This window comes from Carcharodon carcharias, chromosome 5, assembly GCF_017639515.1.
Source record: "Carcharodon carcharias isolate sCarCar2 chromosome 5, sCarCar2.pri, whole genome shotgun sequence".
NCBI classification, from domain to species: domain Eukaryota; kingdom Metazoa; phylum Chordata; class Chondrichthyes; order Lamniformes; family Lamnidae; genus Carcharodon; species Carcharodon carcharias.
In genome coordinates this window covers 25,604,249-25,622,620 of record NC_054471.1, presented here as the reverse complement: position 1 = coordinate 25,622,620, position 18,372 = coordinate 25,604,249, and the positions used below count along the sequence as shown (strand labels likewise).

General features: G+C 49.7%; 1 protein-coding gene across 4 annotated transcripts in view; it reads left to right on the top strand.

Annotated features, from left to right (window-relative positions):
- Nucleotides 1-4,369: 4,369 nt before the first annotated feature.
- coq8aa (coenzyme Q8A, genome duplicate a) overlaps nt 4,370-18,372 on the top strand; it is a 74,528-nt gene continuing 60,525 nt past the window's right edge. Inside the window, exon 1 of one of the 4 annotated variants that reach the window (XM_041188760.1) lies at nt 4,370-4,489. The gene's annotated coding sequence lies outside the window, so the exon portion shown is untranslated. Of the gene's footprint in view, nt 4,490-9,183; nt 9,331-9,556; nt 9,575-18,372 lie in introns of those variants that run through there. The other 3 variants (XM_041188759.1, XM_041188761.1, XM_041188762.1) reach the window with 3 other exon arrangements.

Sequence of the window (18,372 nt, the reverse complement as noted above, 5' to 3'; positions counted from 1 at the left end):
GGACATAATGTTAGACTTTCTAGGGTGAGTGTGTGTGAATAAGCAATCCTCCTTGTTTAGGCCCATGAAAGTCTGCTGCTGGTGACTTTGAAATTGAAAACACACATATTAGCCTTTTCAAAAATAAACTACACTGAATACAGATATAGAAAAGAAGGGGAATTGGGGGTTTCAATTTATCTATTTCCCCTGTCCACAACATAGGACATAGCATCATAGAGGAGGGAGAATATGAACAATAGCCTGGTCTCAGGAGTGTAGCAGTTGATGAGATCGATTGAACAAAGGCCAGAACTTTACTGAGTATTTGGCACTGTCTCCTCAGCTGACATCAGTTCCCTGTCTATGCTGATGACCATTACACTTCATGCCATTACTGTGTGAAGTATCAGAGCCTTGGATATAACCAAGTTGCAAATCCTAAAATGAAATCATTTCCTTGAATTTCTCCATCGTCTAATTTCCCAGCTGCTAAATATCATTCCAGCTTCTTCTGATCTGGCGCTCAAGTTTATATTTTACTGACTTCTAGTTGGGCCATGGCCAGAGTTCCCTGGGCCCACAGGGGAAGTGCTTGAGCAATGCCTTTAAATGAATAGGTTGGCAGCCAAATGTCACAATGGTGCTACAGTACCCAGACAGCCCTTGGGCAACACCAGCAACACCGAGCAATTTATAGCTAGAAATCTCCTGATGCCTGCACTCTGTTTTTATTCTGCAGTTCCATAAACGTTGGCTGACAGAGTCCTAAACAGCTTTGTGGCTGTTTGGATTAAAGTTTATTTACTCGTATTGTACATCTGAGGTATTTAAAGGAACAAATTAAAACGCAGAACCCTGATGTTGAGTGGGGTAAATGATCCAATATATTTGAGTCACAAAGGTACAATGAAGATTCATTGGAGTCAGACCAGGAAGGAGAACTGAAGGTTATGTGAAAGTTCTTAAAAAACAAGGAGCTTTTCACTAAATTCGAGGTTGAAGGGGTCAGTTACGTAGATAGATTAGAGAAGCTGTGGCTGATCTCCTTGAAGCAGAGAACGTTGAGAGGAGATTTGATAGAGGTTTTCAAAAGCATGAGGGATCTGGATAAAGAAGATAGGGAGAAAATGTTCCCATTGGTAGAAGATCGAGAACCAGAGTGCATTAATTTAAGGTAAGTGGCAAAAGAAGCAATGGTGATATGAAGAAAATCTTTTTCATGCAGCAACTGTTTAGGATCTAGACTGCATTGCTTGAGAATGTGGTTGAGGCAGATTCAAATTGTGGTTTTTAAAATAGAATTGGCTTATTATCTGAAGAGGAAAAATTTGCAGGGCTACAGGGAAAAGGCAAGGGAGTGGTACAGAGCTGGCATAGTCATGATGGGCTATAAGCATTATGTGATTCTATCACAGTGGTATTCAAAATTAGAAGAAATTTGATAGGGTAAATAGTGAAAGATTATTTATATTGGTTTGTGAATCAGTAGCAAGAGAGCATAGACTGGGTATTACCATTCAAAAGGCACTTTGAAGGTGCAGATACAGGTACTGCTTCAGACATGGGTAAAGGTGCAGATACGGGTAAGTTATACTGGTGGATACAGGTACACATTCAGCAGCCACACAATCAGGTACATGTGTAGAAATGGATAGAGTTGGAAATATGAGCACAAATGCATTTAAGGGTACAGATATGGGTACAAGTGCAGAGGTGGGTACCTAGGGGTGGATGTGGATACAAATATGCATACAGGGTACAGGTGAGGATATGGTTACAGATGCAGAAATGGGTAAAGGTATGGGTATGGGGTATAGGTAAGGATATAGGTGCAGGTGAAGATACAGGTACAGGGATGGGTAAAGACAAGGAAATGGATACAGATGCAGATATGGGTACAAGTGAGAATATGGGTACAGCTGAGGATATGGGCTACAGGTGGCAATTGGGGTACAGATGCAAATACACCTCCATACTTGAGGAAGGATGTGAAGGCATTGGAGAGAGTACAGAGGAGATTCACAAGAATGATTCTAGGGTTAAAGAACTGTAGCTGTGAGGATAGATTGGAGAGGTTGGGACTGTTTTCCTTGGAGAAAAGAAGACTGGGAGGAGTCTAGATAGAGGGATTCAAGATCCTGAGGGGTATGGACAGGGTAAATAATGAAAAACTGTTCCACTTGAGTGCATCAAGAACCAGAAGGCACAGATTCAAAATAATTGGCAAGAGGAGTAGAAGTGATGTGAGGTAAACATTTTTCGCCCAGAGGGTGGTTGGAGTCTGGAACACACTTCCTGAAAAGGTGCTAATATAGGTATGGGTGCAGATATGAATACTGGTGCAAATAAGGGTGAAGATATGGGTACAGTTGTGAATGTGGGTGCTGGGGAGAATATGGGGTATAAATAAGGATAGGGGTATGGGTGAAGATGGGGGTACACATGAGCCTATGGGTACAGGTAAGGATAGGGGGGTACTGTTTACAAGTGAGGATGGGTGTGAGGATATGATTACAGGGGTGGATGGAGAGTACTGGTGAGGGCATGGGTACAGATACAGGTGCTGATATTGGGTGCAGATGCAGATATGGGGTACAGGTAAGGATGTGAGTATAGTACAAGTGCAGATTTGGCTGAGAATGCGGGTTCAGGTGTGGGTATAGTGAAGGATATGGGTACAGGTGCTGATACAGGTGAGGATGTGGGTTCAGGTGTGGGTAAGGGTAAGGCTACTGGTGTACAGGTGGGGATATGAGTGAGGATAGGGGTACAAGTGCGAATATGAGTAAGGAGTTGAGTACAGGTGCGGATACAGGTCTGGATATGTCTGAGGATACGGGTACAGTTGCGGATATGAGTGCTGGTGGGTGCAGGTGTGGATATGGGTGAGGAGATGGGTACAGGTGCAGATACAGGGTACAGGTGTAGATGGGGGTGGGATGGGTGCAAGAGCAAATATGGGTACCGGTGCAGGTATGGGTACAGGTGTGGATATGCCTGAGGATAAGGGTACATGTGTTGACATGGGTGAGGATACAGGTACAGATGTAGAAATGGGTACAGGTGCAGATATGTGGTACAGCTGGGGATATGTCTGAGGCTATGGATAGAGTACAGATATGGTTGAGGAGATGGGTACAGGTGCTAAACTCAACAGCTGCTGAGAGAGCAGTTCGTAAAGCATATATCTTCAGCTTTATTAATAGGGACAATGTGTACAAAAGTAAGGAGGTCATGTTGAATTTGCATAAGACACTAATTAGGCCTCAGCTGGAGTACTGCGCCCATACTTGAGGAAGGATGTGAAGACATTGGAGAGAGTACAGAGGAGATTCACAAGAATGATTCCAGGGATAAAGAACTGTAGCTGTGAGGATAGATTGGAGAGGTTGGGACTGTTTTCCTTGGAGAAAAGAAGACTGGGAGGTGACTTGATAGAGGAATTCAAGACCCTGAGGGGTATGGACAGGGTAAATAATGAAAAACTGTTCCACTCGAGTACATCAAGAACCAGAGGGCACAGATTCAAAATAATTGGCAAGACGAGTAGATGTGATGTGAGGTAAACATTTTTCGCCCAGTTGGTGGTTGGAGTCTGGAACACACTTCCTGAAAAGGTGGTGGAGACAGTTTCGATTGAGGAATTCAGAAGGGAAAAGCGAGAATGTGCAAGGTTATGGGGATAAAGCAGGGGAGTGGGACTAGGTGGAATGCTCTTTCAGAGAGTCAGTGCAGACCCGATGGGCCGAATAGCCTCCTTCTGCGCTGTAAAGATACTGTGATATGGATGAAGATACGGGCACAGGTATATGTATCTTGGTGAGACACAGGGTCAGGTACAGTCGTGACGGTTCCAGAAGGGACAGTACAGCAAGCGCTGCAAACACTGCTCCCTCACTCTACCTCACTCAAACCCATTAACCCCGCCCATCGGCCCTGCCCCGCCCAGTTCTCTCTTCCCCGGCATATCATTGGCTCAGCGCCGCGGTTGCACGAGGGCAGCACACGGCACCGTCGCTGGGCAACAACCAATAGGCGCGAAGAGCGAGGTTGGACCAATCAGCCGTGGAGACTCGCATTTCGTTTTACATGCGCGCACACACACCCACCAGTCAAGGAGGAAGGTATCCTGAGATTGACATCGGGAGGAAGCCAATCGGCGTTGCCGGCGCAGGCGAAACCCGCCCCCCCCCCCCCTCCTCGTGGCGGAATGGGGACCGAGTGCTGGCCGGGCCCGCAGCGATTGACGGGCCCTTTAACCATTAGGATGCGGGAGGTGATGAGGCGCGGGGGCGTCGTGCTCCAATCGGAGCGAGGCTGCCGTGCAAAGAGTGGGGAGCCAATGAGCGGCGGCGCTGGGCGGGCGCTGGGGTTTGTTGGGGGGTGGGGGGCGGTCAGTGCGGTTGTGGGAGAGAGGCAGCAGGAGCGGGAGCGAGAGCGGGAGCGGGACAGCAGAAGTCGGAGCTCGGTAAGTGCGGCGACCAGCAGGGCTCACCCCGGGCACCCGGTAAGCTTTATTTAGCAGCTGTTTGGGGAGAGGGTCTTGCAGTGCTGAGGCTGATCGGACGCATTCATCTCCAGAGGAGGAGGGTCTCAAATACAGACAGAGACCGTGCGGTCCGCAGCTTCCCCTTGCCCCTGTAAGTAACGGGTGTGCAGGCTCCGTCCGCGGCCAGGGTTTGATTTTAACTGAGGGGGTGAGTCCGTGGCCCAGGCTGGGACCTCCTCAGCTGCTCCTCAAGAGGGCTGATCGCCAGCCTGTGGTAAACAAACCGCCGGGCAACCTGTTAGCCCAATCTGGGGAGGGGGCGGGGGAGAGCTGGAGGGGGGGGTGGTGGGGAGAGCTGGAGGGGAGGGGGAGAGCTGGGGGGGGGGGGGGGGAGAGCTGGGGGGGGGGGGAGAGCTGGGGGAGCTGGAGGTGGGGGGAGAGCTGGGGGAGCTGGAGGTGGGGGGAGCTGGAGCTGGAGGTGGGGGGAGAGCTGGGGGAGCTGGAGGTGGGGGGAGAGCTGGGGGAGCTGGAGGTGGGGGGAGAGCTGGGGGAGCTGGAGGTGGGGGGAGAGCTGGGGGAGCTGGAGGGTGGGGGGAGAGCTGGGGGAGCTGGAGGTGGGGGGAGAGCTGGGGGAGCTGGAGGTGGGGGGAGAGCTGGGGGAGCTGGAGGTGGGGGGAGAGCTGGGGGAGCTGGAGGTGGGGGGAGAGCTGGGGGAGCTGGAGGTGGGGGGAGAGCTGGGGGAGCTGGAGGTGGGGGGAGAGCTGGGGGAGCTGGAGGTGGGGGGAGAGCTGGGGAGCTGGAGGTGGGGGGAGAGCTGGGGGAGCTGGAGGTGGGGGGAGAGCTGGGGGAGCTGGAGGTGGGGGGAGAGCTGGGGGAGCTGGAGGTGGGGGGAGAGCTGGGGGAGCTGGAGGTGGGGGGAGAGCTGGGGGAGCTGGAGGTGGGGGGGAGAGCTGGGGGAGCTGGAGGTGGGGGGAGAGCTGGGGGAGCTGGAGGTGGGGGGAGAGCTGGGGGAGCTGGAGGTGGGGGGAGAGCTGGGGGAGCTGGAGGTGGGGGGAGAGCTGGGGGAGCTGGAGGTGGGGGGGAGAGCTGGGGGAGCTGGAGGTGGGGGGGGAGAGCTGGGGGAGCTGGAGGTGGGGGGAGAGCTGGGGGAGCTGGAGGGTGGGGGGAGAGCTGGGGGAGCTGGAGGTGGGGGGAGAGCTGGGGGAGCTGGAGGTGGGGGGGAGAGCTGGGGGAGCTGGAGGGTGGGGGGAGAGCTGGGGGAGCTGGAGGTGGGGGGAGAGCTGGGGGAGCTGGAGGTGGGGGGAGAGCTGGGGGAGCTGGAGGGGGGGGAGAGGCTGGGGGAGGCTGGAGGTGGGGGGGAGAGCTGGGCAGCGGGTGGGGGGAGAGCTGGGGGAGCTGGAGGTGGGGGGAAGCTGGGGAGCTGGAGGGGGGGGAGAGCGGGGGGAGCTGGAGGTGGGGGGAGAGCTGGGGAGCTGGAGTTGGGGGAGAGCTGGGGGAGCTGGAGGGGGGGGAGAGCTGGGGGAGCTGGGGTGGGGGGAGGTGGGGAGTGGGGGGGGGGAGAGCTGGGGAGGGAGTGGGGGGAGAGCTGGGGGCTGGAGGTGGGGGGAGAGCTGGGGAGTGGAGGGGGGGTAGGGGGGGGAGCTGGGGAGGTGGGGAGGGTGGGGGGGGGGAGGAGGTGGGGGGAGGGGGGGGCTGGGGGGGGGGAGGGGGGGGGTGGGGGGGTGGGGGGAGAGGCTGGGGGGGGGATGGGGGAGCTGGAGGGGGGGTGGGGGAGCTGGAGGGGGGCGGAGGCTGGGGGAGCTGGAGGGGGGGTGGGAGAGCAGGGGAGCTGGGGGAGCTGGAGGTGGGGGGGAGAGCTGGAGGGGGGGGTGGGAGAGCAGGGGAGCTGGAGGGGGGGTAGCTGGGGGAGCTGGAGGGGGGTGGGAGAGCAGGGGAGCTGGAGGGGGGTGGGGGAGCCGGGGGAGCTGGAGGGGGGGAGAGCTGGAGGGGGGTGGGAGAGCAGGGGAGCTGGAGGGGGGGTGGGGGAGCTGGAGGGGGTTGGGAGAGCAGGGGAGCTGGAGGGGGGTGGGGGAGCCGGGGGAGCTGGAGGGGGGGAGAGCTGGGGGAGCTGGAGGGGGGTGGGAGAGCAGGGGAGCTGGAGGGGGATGGGGGAGCTGGAGGGGGTTGGGAGAGCTGGGGGAGCTGGAGGTGGGGGGAGAGCTGGAGGTGGGGGGAGAGCTGGGGGGGTGGGAGAGCGGGGGAGCTGGGGGGTGGGGGGGGGGAGAGCGGGGGAGCTGGGGGGTGGGGGAGCAGGAGGGGGAGATGGGGCAGCGGGAGCTGGGGAGCAGGAAGGGGAGCTGGAGAGGGAGGAGGGGGAGCTGGAGGGGCAGAGGGGGAGCTGGGCGGGGGGGAGAGCTGGAGTGGAGCTGGGTGGGGAGAGAGCTGGAGTGGAGCTAGGCGTGGGGGGAGAGCTGGAGTGGAGCTAGGCGTGGGGGGAGAGAGCTGGAGTGGTGCGGTGGGGGGAAGGAGAGCTGGAGTGGGGGTAGCTGGAGTGGTGCAGGGGTGGGGTGGTGTGGGGAGAGAGCTGGCGTGGAGCAATCGGGGGACAGAGCTGGAGTGAAGCGGGGGGGCAGTAGAGGGTAGGGGGAATGGAAGGAAGTAGGGGGTGTCTGAGTGGAGAGAGGTCTTGGGAGGTATCTGGGGAGGGGGCATGCGGGGAAAGTGGAGAATTGGGGGCTGAGGAAAGTGGGCTGGAGGGATGGGGATATTGTTGCTTTTGCTGATTATGTGTATTAGACATAGAGGTTCCCTGGTAACTCGTGGATGAGGGAGGGACTGAGGTGTATGGTCTGCTGAGATCTGCTCAGTGCCATGCCCTGGATGGCAATGATCAGGTTTTGCTGCTTCTCTTTTTTTTCTCTCTCCTTCTCTTTCTCTCTCTCTCTCTCTCTTTCCTCCACCCCCCCCCCCCCCCCCCCCCCCCCCCCCCCCCCCCCCCCCCCCCCCCCCCCCCCCCCCCCAGTGTCAGAGACAGACAAACACGCAGCCTTTCCAAGAATAGGGCTGAGGGCCAGCAACTTGAGCAGCATCAAGGTGTAGGCGATGACCTCAGCCCTTTAACCATCTCTCTCCCCTGTGAGTCTCTATCTCCATGACCTGTAGAGTGTCAGTGACTATTCACAGGGCTGACGATTCCACTCTAAGGCAGTTTTGTGCTAATTTATGAATTTTTTTTCTCTCTAAGTAAGAGCCAGCCAGTAATCTGTTGGATTCTCAAGGAGGTGGAGAATCCACAAAATCCATGTTGAATTTGCCAGAACCATTTTTACTGTAAAATATAGAGAAGAGGGCACCCTCTTTATTTCAAGGTCACTTTCTTGAATGAGATCCAAACGTCGGACTGTATAAGTAGCAGCCAGGGAGTGGAGGTAGGTGAAAGCATGTGTACAAGTTACTATCCCCTTCTCCCTCCCACAACTGCAGAATAGGATCGATAGATTTGGTCTCGTTTTAAATCCTGCTTCTTGATTTAAAATGACATCGAATTTATAGCTCAGAAACAGGCCATTTGGCCCAGCTGCTCTGTGCCAGTGTTTATGGTCCACTTGAGCCCCCTTTGCCTGACTTTGATCACTCCTTCATTCGTGGCTGTGCCTTCTGTTACCAAGTCCCTAAGCTTCGGATTTCTCCTGCCTCCAAACCTCTCTTTGCGACAGTCCTTAAAACCTACCCCTCTGACCAAGTTTTTGATCATTTGCCCTAATATCTCCTTATGTAGCCCAGTGTCACATTTTAATTATGCTCCTGTGAAGCTTTGGCACATTTCATTAGATTAAGTCCACTATATAAATCTGCATTATCATCGTTGTTGTAACCCAAACAGCATGTCCTTCTATTCCTTTCTCCTTCCTCTGTTTATCCAGCTTCCTCTTTATTCACCAACTGCTCCTTGTGGTGGTAGCAAGTTCCTCATTCTAGCTACCCTCTGTGTAAAGTAGTTTCTCTTGTTTTTAGTGTCTTGTATTTACAACCTCCAGTATTGGATTCCTGCACAAGTGAAAACATGTACCCGATCAAACGTCTCGTAATGTTAAAGACTTCTATCAGGCCACCCCTCATCCATCTCTTTCCTGGGGAGAAGAGCCCAGGCTGTTCCTCCTTTCCTGAGAGGTATAACTCCCTCTGATCTGGTTTCCTCATTTTTTTTCTGTCTCTCACAATGTTCAACCTTGCACTTTGAGCGTTGACCTGGGCTGCCCAGTACAGGGCGGTCTGATTGACGGGATCCCTGTTTGCTTTGTAAATAATAAACTTTGCAGCAATAAAATGTTGTGCCCTCCAGCCCAATCTGGAAATCCCAAACAAAAACAGTGTTTTGTTTCACGAGCGGTGAGGCAAAATAAATAGTGGGCTAGTCAGAGAGATCCACTGCTTACGGGAGTGCGTTTTGTTGCCTTGTCCTAGGGCTTCACATGCAAAGCTAACATCCCTGCCTGAATAGAGGCATGCATTGATGTGCATTTTAATATGGAAATATGTGCTAGGTTGACTCAGAGACGTCATCAAGAAATGGAGGAGGGGCCAAAGAAGGAGGTGGCCCCAGTATAGGCCAAAGGGGTGGGTTTTAGCAGAGCTTGCAAGGCGGAGAGGTTTAGGGAAGGATTTCCAGAACGCTGTGTCTTGGGTGCCTGTAGGAATGATGGCCAGGTTTTGGAGCAATGGGGGCGGGGATGCATGAAGCGAGAGCCAGGAGAAAGAAAGAAAACTTGTATTAAACTTGTAATTTTGAATTGTAAAATTACAAAAGGATACTCATCGATTAATTGAATGGGCAAAACTCTGGCAAATGGATTTCAGTGTTGGCTAATGTGAGATCACAGGTACGTTCTGATACATAGATCATTAAATTGTTGTGAACAGGTACAGAAAATAATAAAAACGGAAGACTAATGCAAAGTTGCCCATGATATCTGGAGGACTGGAATGCGAGGTGGCTGGAAGTCATGCTTCAGCTATGCAAAGCCCTGGTTAGAACCTACCTGGAATACTGTGAGCAGCCCTGGGCACCACATCTATTTAGATTTACAAGAACGATTGCTCGACTCCAAAAGTTAAGCTATGAAGGTAGATTACACAAATTAGGGCTGTATTCCCTGGAATTTAGAAGCATAAGGGTGACTTGATCAAGGTTTTCAAGATGTTAAGGGGAACAGATAGAGTAGATCGAGAGAAAAAGTTTCTGCTGGTTTTGGCGTCTCGTACTAAGGAGGTGTAGTTTAAAAATTAGAGCCAGACCTTTGGGAAGTGAAATGCGGAAATGCACAAAGGATGGTAGAAATTTGGAACTCTCTTCCACAGAAGGCAATTGATGCTTGATCAGTGGTTAATTCTGAAACTGAGATTGATAGATTTTTGTTAGCCAAAGGTATTAAGGGATATTGGGTAAAGACAGGTCTATGCAGTTAGGTCACAGATCAGCCATGGTGTTGTTGAATGGCAGAACAGGCCTGAGGGGCTGAATAGCCTCAGGTTCCTATTTCACAAGCCCAAGATTTCCTGAAATGCTTCACAGCAAATGAAGCCCTTTTGAAGTGTAGGCACTGTTGTAATGTAGGAAAGGCGGCTGCCAATTTTCACACAGCAAGATCCCACAAATGACAGGGTGATAATGACCAGATCATCTGTTTTAGTGATATTGTCTGGAGGGATAAATATTGAACAGGTCAATGGGAGATATTGTAGGGGTGAGACCTTGATGAGCATGAAGATCAGAATTTTGAATTTCTGACATGGGATGGGTGAAAGCTAACTAGGAGAGCAGTGAGGACAGGAGGTGATTTAGCATGCTGAAGGTTTCAGTCATGGCTCAGTCGATAGCACTTGGGGCTCTGAGTCCCGTTGTAGGTTCAAGTCCCACTCCAGAGACTTGTCCACAAAATCTAGGCTGACACTTCACTGCAGTACTGAGGCGGTGCTATCTTTCAGATGAGACATTAAACCAAGACCTTTTTCCTCAGGTGAATGGGGGGAGCGGTCAGGGAGCCAGGGGAGCTGTCCAGGAGCGGTCAGGGAGCAGGGGGAGCGAGGAGTGGTCAGGGAATGGGGGAGTGGGGAGCAAGGAGCCGAGAGAGTGAGGAGCGGCCAGGGAGTGGGGCAGTGGGGAGCCAGGGTGGGGTGGTGGGGGAGGAATCGGGAAGTGTGGGAATGGTTAGGGAGGGGGAGTGGTCAGGAAGGGTTAGGGGTCAGGGAGGAGACCAGGAGTAGGCAAGGTGCCGGGGGCGGGGAGTGGGTGAGGGAGCAAGTCATCACATCACCTAACAAAACAAGGTGGTTTTGAAATCATTACTGTTAATTTCTTTGTAATATAAAATATTCTGTGACATGGGGGCAGTAGGGGGTGAGGTACAGTGAGCTGGGTGAACTGGCTTTGATGTTGTGGCTAGTGATGGTTTATATCAAATGGAACGTGCCCACAGCTAATATCAGGTTTCCAGCCTCTCTGGTATTTTGTTTCTTGTTAACCGATATCTTGTTAACTGATGGTGAGGACTCACTACCCGCTATTTCTAAACAGTTTTTATTCTCTCCAGCCTGCCATGCACCATTTGCCACTCTCCAATTCCCAGCACATGACACTAATGCACTGTTCAGGAGTGAGTTAGTGTGGCACCGGCTAACTGAATCACCTTGTTACCCAGCCTAACACCTGCTTCCAGCCCCTCGGCCATCTGAAGTGATGTCTGCCTCAGCTTCCAACTCCATATTATCCCCGTTTATAAAGACTGCTGACTTCCTCCTCTAACATCACCCATCTCTGGCCCTGCCTCAGCTCATCTGCTGTTGAAACTCTCACCTTCAGACTATTGCAATGCTCTCCTGGCTGGCCTCTCCTCCCCATCTTTGAAGGCCCCTTCCTTTCCAAGTCCCACTCATTCCTCATCACTCTTCTTAATGACCTACATTGGCTTGGGTGGGTCAAAGGTTCAGGAAGGACTGGATGGTGAAGGGAGTTGAGACTCCCTTCATTCACAAAAAGTCCCACATAATCAGTGTCTCAATAGCCTTGCCTCTCCTAATCAGGCCCCTACTACCCAGCTTCATGTGCTGATCCCTGTTTAGCACTGTGGGATGCAGGTGTGAAGGTGGGTGCTTGGCACCTCTAAACCAGATAGCTCTGGGTTGGTAGGGCTCAATTGGCAGTCTATCTAGGCGAAGGTAACTCTGATTTCAGAAGCCTCAGCTACAGATTTAACTTGTAAAGGTACATGCCCAGCTGACAGTGAGGAAGATCACAGATAGTGTCAGTAAACTGTACCGCAACATCAAGGATAGAGGAGGCTCCTCGGTTCAGCAGCTCTTAGGAGAAGGACAAACCTGAAAACAAACCTGCATCCTTTCAGTTGCTGCACTTGTGGTGTACATTGCAGCAGTGTAGCATCAGCTGTGAGGGAGTGGGAGAGGCTTTGCACAAACCCCACTCACTTAAATATACTCAGCGTGCGGGTTGTTTCGCAACCAAGCCCTGTTGTGATGAGGAAATGATGACAGGGACAGGTAGAGCATGCTATTGGTGGTTAACATTCATAATGCTGGCTGGTCTTCCATTCACCGCAGTTGAAATGTAAAGAACAAGTAATCGTATGAAACTCGATTCATGGAATGCAAGAACACTTCTGGACAACAAAATGAGAAGAACAGTCCTCATAGACAGAATGTTGGGCAGATACAACATTGACATAGCTCCTTAAGCAAAACCAGGCTTGCTGCGGAGTCTCAACATGAGGTTGGTGCAGGCTACACGTTCTAATGGATTGACAAGTCGGGTCTGGGCTTTGCCATTTGATCTGAACCAGCCTGCAAGCTTGACTCACTTCCTAAGGGGATCAGCAATCCAATAATGGTTTTTCATTTAAGTTTTACCAGTAACCAGCATGTTACGCTCATTAGCAACCATGCTCCAACAATGACATATACGGGAAGGTCAACGAAGCATTCTATGATGCCCTCTGCAAGATAATTAAAGGAGTACCCAACCAGTGCAAACTCATTATTTTTGGTGATTTCAATGCCTGAGTGGGCACTGACTGTAATACATGAAGAGTACTAGGACACCACAGTATTGGCTGAGCAAACTCCAGTGGTCATTCCTTTTTAAGTGCAGCCAATTTAATGTAGCCATCACATGCAGTCTTCCAATGAGCAGACAAACTGAAAACAACGTGGATGCCCCCCAGACCCAAACACTGGCACATTTTGGACTATGTTATTGTACGACAGAGAGACCCTTAGGGTGTGTGCTCTACCTGTTCCCTTAGAGGTGCAGAATGCTGCTCTGACCATCGTCTTGTCAGGGACATTGAACCTTTGAAGATAAAATCTAAGGAAATTTGATGTAACTGTTCTTAAAGACGTGGCCAACAAACTAGCCACAGGAATTGTTGATATTCTGGAGGACAATGTTACCATTGAAGATTCTTGGAAAAAATTAAAGGATGTTACTCGCAGCACAGCATCTGACTGCGTAAAAGGAAGCACCAAGACTGGTTCGACAGCAACGACCAGGGCGTGGACAAACTTCCAGACAAAGTGCATGTCGCTCACAGATCTTGCCTATCTGACAAGGAACACTAGATATCATCGCACAAGAGACATGCTGCAGGCCAAACTAATAGAGATGAAGAACCGGTGATGGGAAAACAAGGCTGGTGAACTTCAAGCGGCTTCTGATTAAAATGACCTGAAGGCTCGACTTGAAGGTCTGTGATCAGCCTATGGCCCTGTTATGACACAGCAGTTAGTAAAGGCTGAGTTATTTAAAATCCCCAAGGGGAAACTTGAACAATTGTCAGAACTTATATTTTCAAGTGGCATATTTGAGATGCATCTCTGAATTCAGAAATGAAACCACCAAGTCTCAAGAGGTTTTTATATAAATTAAACTAAACATTTATTAATTTACAAAGAATTAAATATATACACATGTCCACAGGTTACTACCATAATAACTTTTAAACAAATCCCCACATTAATCATTTGCAGGTAATTTTCTCCAAGGCAACAATAACACAGACTTAAACAGACACCCTAGGCAAAGCACATTTTATCTTAAGGATTCAAAATGAGGTCCCTTTCAATTTGTTCCTTCACAGACACAGTGGTAGGGCTTACAGCCTTAGATTTCACATGTTTCTGACTTCCACACACGTAACTCTGTTCTGTATATACCTACCCTTTGAATGTAAATTCTCATTGTATCACCAGGCCCTTTGGACACTACCTCTTCTAACAATAAAACCCCTTCCGTAGTACCAATTTTAATACTGCTATAAACATATTGCTTGGTGTCTCCTAGCTAGGTGCAAGATTTCACCCCCAGTCTTTCAATGATTTATTCAACAAAATGCAAAAAACCCTTATCTTGCTGTTTAACATCTCAAAACCACTACACATCAAAGCACCCAGACTAAGCTGGCTTTAATCCATTTAAGACATACACACACTCACGCTCACAGACGCAGACCCTACTCTAAGTCCAGTTTAAAATAATTTCCAATAACATTATATAAATTAATATCTTCATGAAAGACCCCAAACTCAACGGTGTGATACCTATCCATTCAGCAGATGGCAGTCAGCAATAGGCATGAGATTCTCTCATTGGACAGAGTATTTCAGCAGCCTCATAAACCAACAATCCATAGTGTGCAATGATATAACTGAGTCACTTCCAGAGCACCATATTCTGGAAGAGCTTGTTCTTGATTCTTCTCAAGCAGAAGCTACTAAGGCCATGAAGCAGCTTTTCTATTTGCAAGTAGGCGATAGCTGACAGCATCTCACCTTAAGTATTTAAGTACAGAGGGACTCGTGTGGTTTGGAAAGTCACTAGTTTCTGCCCCAAGACTACAAAGAAGCCTCTAACACACCTCTACAAATGGAAAGAGAGCATCTGTGACAGTCGTCGTGGAACATCACTTCTTTCAACAGCAGGAAAAATTTTTGCAAGGGTTATTTTCATTGACTCTGTTAACCCAGAATCACAGTGTGGCTTCCGGGGATGGGGCAAAGTGGACATGAATTTAACATGCTGCAAAGATCAGGAAAAGTCCCACCAACAGAGGAAGGACATCCTAAATGGTGTTTGTTGACCTGAGCAAGGCTTTTGCTATGATAAACTGGGAAGACCTGTGGAAGGTTCTGTACAAATATGACTGCCCTAAAAAGATGATCAGTGTTATTAGCTTATTTGACAATGGCATGATGGCCAGCGTGATACAAAGAGGTATGTCATCGGATGACTTTCCTGTCACCAGTGGCACTGAGCAAGGCTGTGTATTGGCTCCAGCTCTGTTTGCCATGTACTTCTGGACCATGTTCTCGTACTCACTTGTATCAACCCGCCCCGGTCACATGCTCCAAGATCCCACAGTCACTTTCAACAACACACCCCTCTGTTCAGTATAGAAGTTTTGCTACCTTGGGAGTATCCTCTCCAGTAACACTACGCTGGATGACAAAATCAGCGATCACCCGACAAAAACAAGCTCAGTGTTTGGCAGGTTCACTCTCAGACTTTGGAAAGAGCAAAGTGTTTGTCTCTGAAGAAAGATCAAAGTCTGCCTGGCAGTGGTTCTTACATCACTTCTTTACGGGTGAGGGACTTGGACAAACTACGGGTATCACGGGAAGCGACTAGACACATTCCATCTTCACTGTCTGAGATCTATTTGTAATCTCAGGCAGGACAAAATCCCCAACACCGAGGATCTTGCAAATTGTTGCATACCAGCATCGAGGGCACTGCTGTTCAGAGCTCAGCTTTGCCAGGTCGGTCTTGTGCTTCACACAGAGGATTCCCGCACACCAAAGGCGGTGTTCTACAGCTGGCTGAGCGCAGGATCCCACACCACAGGGCTCATCGCAAACTTACATATAAAGGCAATCTGAAAGCTAACCTCAGAGCTTGCAAGCTGGGAAATACATGGGGAAAATCAACCTTGGACAGACCCACATGGAGAAACCTCTGTCAAGTGATTTCAACATTTGGGGAGAACAGTGTCAAGTGCTGTCAGGATAAAGGAGTTTGGTGCAAAGGCGTTGTCTCCATTCATTCCTCAAATACTGACCTCATATGCAGTATTTGCAATCGGTTATCCAAATTGAGACATGGCCTAATGTCACATGAGACTTCATCAACTTAGACTGTAAAGTAGTCATTTTTTTTGCTGAAAACTCATCTGTTGAAATGACAGGAGAATCTATCACATTGGCTCCCAATGCCTGTGATTTAATATTCTCACCCTTGTCTAAAAATACCTTCATAGCCTGTTACCTTCTCTCGCTCTAATTCCCCTTCAGGGATTTTTTCTGACTGGTTTCTTGTACACCTCCAACTCCTCTGTTTGCCCCACTATTCATGGTGATTCCTTCATTGACAAGCTCTGGAATTCCCTCCCTAAACCACTCAGTGTCTCTCCTTTTTTAGACCATCCTTAAAACCCATCTCTTTGGTCAGTATCTTTGCTGTCATCCATTTTCTGTTTACACCTCTGGGAAGCTGTTTTTCCAAGGCATTTGTGTTCTTTTTCTCATTTTCTCTATCTCCCCCTTATGTTCTTTATCTCCCCCTTTTGCTTTTTCTCTCTCTCTTGCTATTTTCCCTCATTCTTTTTTTCATCCCTTTTCTCCATTCCACCAGTGACTACGCTTCAGAAGGAATTAATTGATTTTGAGGCGCGTTGGGTTATTCTGAGATCATGAAAGGTGTCAGGAGTTGTGCAAATGGCATTGTTGTGTTATGCGACTGGCCTAGTAATCCAGCAGCTTGGACAGGTTCAAATCCCAGCTCAGCAGCCGGGTAAATTTAAATCCAGTTCATTAAAGAAATCTGGAATAGTTCAGTAATGTTGAACACAAAATTGTTGATTTCCATAAAAACCCACCTGATTCGCGAATGCCCTTCAGGGGAGGAAATCTGCTGTCCTCTTACCAGTCAGGCCCGTGAGTGACTCCTCGCCCGCAGCAATGTGGTTGACCCCTAACTGGCCTCTGGAATGTCCGAGCAAGCTCCTCAGCTGTGTTTTAAAAAGCCAGCTCAGCACCACCTTCTCAAGGGCAATTTAGGGATGGATAATAAATACTGACCTTGCCAGTAACTCTCTCATCCCATGAATGAATAAATAATACAGATGCCGATCTTTTTTAATTCCTTTTATCAGCGACAGCCTACCGAGATTTGGTGTGTCCCAGCATTCTTGGGATGCAGTGTTTCCAGGCACTGTTGCACTTGATTATCTATGAAAGTAGTGTTTCCCCTTTAAGAATTCCTGGTATTGCTTCACTAGCAGCAGCTGTGAGTTTGCTCTAACCATGTCGCTCATCACAAACAACTCCTTTGAAGGAAGTCAGAGATTCCTGAAGACACTTTACAACCTCTTTATAGCCGATGCAGTTCTCTTGAAGTGTTATCGCTGTGTCATGTAGGAAATGCAACCGCCAAGTTACATACAGCAATTGTTTTAGTGATGAAATAAAAACAGAAATGCTGAAAATACTCGGGTCTGGCAACATCTGTGGAAAGAGAAACGAGAGTTATTTTGGGTCAGATAAGAAGCCATGTTAGATGCAAAATGTTAACTCTATTTGTCTCTCCACAAGTGCTACCAGACCTGCTTGAGTTTTTCCAGCATCCGCAGCATTTTGCTTCTTTCTGTTTTAGTGATGATGGTTGTGGGCTGAATATTTGGCCAGGGAACTGGGGAGAGTCTCTGTACTGAGGTTGCAGTGGGATCTTTTATGCCCATCAGAGGGGGCAGACATCTTGCCACCAACAATGCAGCATTCCCTCGGTACTAGGAGTGTCAGTCTGGATTATGTGATGGAGCAGGAAGCTTAGGCAGGCATCACACAAGAGTGGGGCTTGAACCCATGACCTTCTGACTCTGAGGCGAGAGTGTTACCCACTGAGCCACAGCTAAGTTCTGGAATGGTCCGCAGGCTTTGGGAAATTGCTGTCTGTACAAAGCAGTAAAGGGGTTGGTAGGTTGGAATGGCCTGGGTGTGTGACTGTCAGTGCTCGAGTGGTCATGTGGCGGGGTTGAATGTTGGGATGGAGGTGTCGGTTAACTGAGGAAATCCCTAGATTTAGGATGTAACTGTTGCTCTGCTGTGACAGCCCTGTCCTCTGAACAGGATCTAATACATCCACTGTTCTAGGGTCTCAGGTAGCAAAATGTTGGTGTCTTGGGGGAAATAACCCTGGCCCTTTTGCTGATGTCATCCACACTCTGATTATTAATTAAATTGGTTCCGGGGTGTTGCCTGAGCAGTACTTGGAAATTCAGGCAAGGTGAACCAGAGCAATAGGCTTTAATGAGGCTTCTTAAAGGTAAGGAGGGAGGCAGCAGTGTGGGTGAAATTTTGGGGCATGTATGTTCAGGATTATGGGGATGAGGGGAGGCTGTTTGAGTGGGAATAGGGATCATTGTGTTCCTGAGGAGAGCCAAGTTTTGGCAGGGTTGGCGGCAAGGTGGGGCTGAAGGATGGAGAGGGAATGAGGATGCGGGTCAGTAGGTTGAGGCTTAGCTATTGGAGTGGAGGAGGGTGAGGATGGATGACGGGGGGATTATACCTGGTGGAATTGATGTGATCTGTCACTGGCTATTGCTGAATTGGGGCAGGAGGAATATGCTGATTCCCTATGGGAAGTGGGTTAGCTCTGTATTAACATGGGGATGCCCAGTCTCTGAGTATATTCAAGGTTGTGATTGATAGCGTTTTCAATTCAGGATTCAAGGGATGTGGTGATTGGATGGGAAAGTGGAATTGATCAACCATCATTGTCGTTTGGTAGTACAAGACTTGAGTATTGCTGATAAAAGTGATATGTCTAAGCTTTTCATCTTGCACTTATCAGGACACTC